The following is a 5,661-nucleotide window of genomic DNA, read 5'->3' on the forward strand; positions in this document are numbered from 1 at the left end:
GGATTGCCATACGGCAAGCCAGTAATAAAACCAACGCAGACTTCGACTGGGTTTGCCATACTGGCAACCCAGTAAAAAAGGTTTTTACAGTCTGTGCCAATGTTCTTCAAACAAAGAACTAGTATTAATCAAAGTGCCACTGTTGTTACTCGTGGATATGAAAGTTACCGCGATTGTTTAAAATTGGCAGGCTGAAGTTTTCTTTATGCATTAGCATTGATAGCTGGATAATTGTGTAACAGCACGGTGGGCTCTCATATGCAACTAGATACCCAAAATAATGCTTGTATATGAGGTAATCCCCTTTGCTAGAATTCAACCCTGTGAAACAAGTATACCTTTTCTCCAATAGGCATAAGATTACTCGTTAACACATCCTCTATAAAGAGCTGTACCATGTGTTCAAAGTTCGTTGCACAGATGACAGGGTAATTTTGAATAAGGTCTGATTTTTGTTGCCAGGTCATATTGTTAATGTCATCAGGTTTAGCAAGTAGAACAGATCCATTCAGTAATATTAACACTTTTTGTGCCAGTTATACATTCCTCCAACAAACCTTGCGAATATTTATCATTATATTTGATACTGTTACACTCAGAAACAGATGATCTGAACCATAACTGATCACAGCTAGTGCATTATATTCAGGGCCATGTGTTATCTTATCACGAAAAAGACTGAATCACTTTTGACATGGAATGTCTAATAGAGTCTTGATCTTGACAAATTTCAGTTTGGTTTAGCCTTAAGCTCTGGATAGCTTTCCTTAAATGGTTTTATGCTTTTCTGTTTAGGTCTCTGATATGTTCTGGATTGCGTTTCTTTTCCTATTCCCTTGCTGCTTTAATATTTTCAGATCTGTTTTGGCGTTTTGCATTGTTTTTCTTTTCCCTGAACTCTTCAAGTGATTTTGTCTCTTCCGCTTGATAGATTCTCTCATATAAGCTCTTTTTTGCCACTGCTTTGCAGAAAATATTACTGACACTCACATCATTTTTGGCCGTCATTAATTAATCGATTATTACCAGGCTCTGAATAATTATTGTTGACATTGGTAACACCACTGATTTCATAACCTGAAATACTGTCATTATAATAATCTAACTGAAATGCTGAAACGTAGTGTCTTCCATCTAGATGTCCAGTGTTCACAGTAGTTCCCTGTTGCCTGCTTATAGGACTGATAACAGTGACTGGTGCCCACCCCTCAATGGATTCATTTATACGTATAGAAACATTTACAGTGCAACGCGCCTTACCGTGGCCACCCAACAAACTTTTACATTTGACAACTACGCATAAAAACGTCAACTTAACAACCCATTCAACGGTGTTAAATTTACAAACGTGAGAACTTTGCTAGGAGGGGTGACTGTGAATCAAATTCTCACACCCTGATTGGCGTATAAGTTTTAAAAAACTTTGTTAGGTGGCCACGGTAAGGCGCGTCGCACTGTAATACATTGCAAACTGCTTGCACAATAAGTGCATCACACCATGTATGTTGCTGTGACAACAAACGCACAATTGCTCTGTAATGGGTCCAATAAATCTTTGACGGTTGTTTCTGATGGATTCAACTCCAGCAGCACGCACATTCATGTGATAGGAAGGATCATTGTATAACTGGTGGGCAACAGAAGAAAAGAAGCATGAACCATTTGAGGTACATTCTAGTGCCTTCAATCCTTTTTGTACGGTGGCCCACAAGTGCACACCGAATTCAAATCCGGTACTCACACCGAATTCAAATCACTCACACCGAATTCAAATCACTCACACTGAATTCAAATCACTCACACCGACACCGACACCGAATTCAAGTCACTCACACCGACACCGAATTCAAGTCACTCACACCGAAATCAAATCACTCACACCGACACCGAATTCAAAACACTCACCAAAGACAGAGCTGAAAAACGACTGCGTATGCGCCAGATAGGTGCACAAATCGTGCAAATGAACGCAAAGTGTGCATTTCGATCGTTTGATCTCGTCTTCTGCCTGTGTCACTTTATAACTCTTGACGGTGTGAATTTTGGAAGTGAGATCATGGTGATTTAATTTAAGGAGACACATCAGATCTGTGTAACATATTTGTGTGGAATTTTTGGGCCATGAGATCCAAACCCAGTTAAATTGTTTGGGAATATGCGCTGCAGAAACTAACGGAGGCTACGGTGAGTGTTCCATATTTGTTTTTGAAGCATGAAGTGTTCACAACGTTTGGTTATGTTTGCACACTAGGGTATTGCCCATGCAATCTCTACAGTTTTCATCAACAAGATAATTTGGGCAGGGTTTTCTGAAATCATCTTTACAATCAATCATATTTACAATGCGTTAATTAAACGTAACATATTCTAAGAGCATTATTTGAAAGTTGTCAACCTCCTCCTTGAACCAAGGCAGCAGTTCATTTAGAGTGCTGCTACTCTGCAATAGCCACTTAACCTCCTGACTGCCCCCATAAAGGCAGCTGTCTAAAAGAAAACACCTTGCCAACTTGTGAAGTTGGAATTAACACAAGTACTGGCCAGGACTACGTAGTAAATATTGAAGTTGAATATTGTCTTCAATGAAAAAGTAAATTGGTTGCAAGACTGGCCTCTGAGATTACACTCAGAAGAAGTTCTAGTTGCACAGTAGTGTGATCAATAACATTGTGTATTGCCATAGTGAGGCTTGATTACAGAATCATAAATACCTGCCCACCAAAATACCATGTGCAATCAACTGATACACCCATGTTCGGGAGACTGTTGGCCTGTTAATTAATGGAACACCCATATATGAGGAAAAGAACAATTTGCTAAATAAAAGTGCAATGTCCAGGCCCTACTTCCTGTTAATCCTAGGATTATTGACTGGGAAATACTGCTTGAAAGTGGCACCCGAGCGACTTAATTGTAGTCTAGGTTCCACAATCTCCAAATACTGTGATAATGATTTATCATTATTGTAATAATGCAACACACTTGGTGTCAACATCTATGTCAAAACTTGGAAGATGGTATCTTGCTATCCCCCTTGACTGGCCATTATTTGCAAATCTATGTTCAACCCAACGTCCAAGGCAAAATTATGGTTAGACTCAAATCTAAGAACATGTGTTAAGGCAAACAGTTTAGGGTCATTGGTTTATGTGTGGTTTATAGTATGTTCATATGGTTAGCTCATCATGTTTTCTTTGTCTTGGTTGTGTAATAAGAATGACTTTTTGTATTAATTTTCACAGCCCCCATATATGCAGTTTCCTGCGTCTAGGAAAATAATAATATTATTATGATATTGTAGATTGTAGCATTGTAATATGCATCTCATGGACAATAACATTCATTTTCATTTTTTGTCCTTACGGAGATGGATCCGCCTGGTATCATTTGCGGCAGTTTTGTGAAATATTAGCTCTAAAAGGAGCGAGAAGAACTTCAGCCTTTTTTTTTTTCTCAGCAATAAACCACAATAGTCTTATTGAGTTCACTTTGTCCAAGTTGGTAGTGTGGAACAAAAGACTGGATAAGGTCACTGAGAAATCCAGACAATGCCGTTGAGTTTTAAGCAGTTTCTTTAGTACTCTTCACATTGTCAGACTTTTCAGTTTCTTCTTAGAACTGAATACCAGTCCTTTACCTTTTTTCAGTTATGAACTTTTTGGACCAGCACAGAACTTTAAGATGCCGCTTCTTTAAATGTTGTTCTTATAAAACAAAATGGGGACAACATATTCAAGCAAAAAGATCACAAATGCATGTTGTTTGCACCTGCACGCAAACTTTGCGAATGCTTTTGATCTGATGAGTTGCCAACCCCGTAATGCTTCAGATACATGTAGTGACGTCGAAAATGGTTTTAGTTAACATGCCAGAACACCTCCAAACACATTCAATGACAAAACAAACATCTTCTTAAGCATTGGGACCCACATGGAATAGCCCTTGCATATGTGTATTATACTGATGATTGGATTCCATCTACTTAATATACAATCATCTTTTTAGGATAATACCAGCTAGGTCAGTCGGCAGATAATGCTAGAGTGAACTTCTTGCTATACAGCTGAAAATATTAATTTTGTGGAATGCCCCTTTCAGGGATGTCTCCTAGTTGTCTAGCTCTAAAGATTTTGTTCAAACTCATCAAGTACAATGTAGCATGCATGTGCGAAATGTCTCTTGAAAGGTTAGATCAGTTTTGCAATAATTTATGCACTGTGTTGTCTGAACTGATCCTTGAAAAATTTTTGTAGTTTCTTGTCAATTGTTAAATATGGAAAAAAAAGGATTTACTTTCTGAAAAAAAAAACCATTAGTGACGTCTCTTGATCAGGTTAGGATCTGATGAATTTTTATTTTAAAAGGCAAGCAAATCAAGGGGCAAATTAATTTTCTCTGAGCTGTTTAATGTCATTAAGTGGGCTTTATCTTTCCAGGGTGAAGCACTTTTTTGCCTGCTCTCTGTATATCATACAGTGTATAATCTTTTCACCGATTTATCTGAGTTTCTGTTGGGGCCGGCTTTTATCGATCGCTCTTCTATAAATTTAACAAAATATGCTGTGTAAAGAGCGAAAGATGTATTTTGCTTTCATGATAATTATAAATCCTTACATACTCTTACATATCTTTGCATACTCCATTTTAATATCACTTTCAGCTTGCTTGCCAAAATATCTTTTGTAAGCGTGTCACCATTCACCACCCGGTCTATAATTCACAAGTTCTCTTCCTTTGTTGATCAGAATATTATAGAGAGTATCTGGAACGCCATAAGGTTTTTTAATGTGTCTTTACCAACACAGACAAAGAGGCATTGTCCTGTATCGCAACCACTTGGCGAAGTAGTCTCCACCGATAAGTTCGAAGCTCTCACCAACTCCACCGGCCAAACATCGCCAAAACAGGGTTTATGGGAATTTCTGGTCCTCTCAGTAAACCAACAACTTGCAAAAACCGTACGAGAAACTTGCGACAAAAGCCAACACTGTCAAAAAAGTAAGCATTGCAGCGCTTACCTCCATTCACCGTATAGTCACACGAAAGGTGCGTTTACCGCGCGAAAACAATTTTTACACAATTTCTACACCACTTCAATTTTTGGAGGAACATCAAAACTCGTCAAAAATTGTAACAAAATCCTTATCTTTCAAACAGCGACCTTATTTTTTTAATTTAATCAACGGCTGTCATTTTCCGGCGAACAAATAGTCTTTTTGAATGAGCGCGCCCTTGAGCCTGCGTTTCGTGTCGCGGATCAGTGACTTGCGCAGTCGTTTTTCAGCTCTGTCCTCACCAAATTGAAATCTTCATGTGCTCCGGTCAGCGGTAAGGTGTCGCCTAAACGTGCTCAAGTTACGAAGTTTTGCTCGATTTGCCGCCATATAATTTGTTAGCCATGTTTTGTTCTTTTTATGGTTTGCAAGCTTCTGAAAATGCCAATTTCTGTTCTAGCTGTGGAAAAGGTGAGTCATTGAATCCTAGAGTTGGTTGTACGTGCAGCTTATCTGCTTCGATCTTTATTTGCAAACCTGAATGTAAAGTGTTGGGGCCATGTGGTCGACTTACAACAAGAACAGGGTTGGCCGGTGTTTTTTGAGTAAACGGTTCTTATACAGGGATGTTTTAAGTTGGACCTATACAATATTTTTGTGCTGATAT

The sequence above is a fragment of the Montipora capricornis genome, chromosome 10, assembly GCF_036669925.1.
Source record: "Montipora capricornis isolate CH-2021 chromosome 10, ASM3666992v2, whole genome shotgun sequence".
Taxonomy (NCBI): domain Eukaryota; kingdom Metazoa; phylum Cnidaria; class Anthozoa; order Scleractinia; family Acroporidae; genus Montipora; species Montipora capricornis.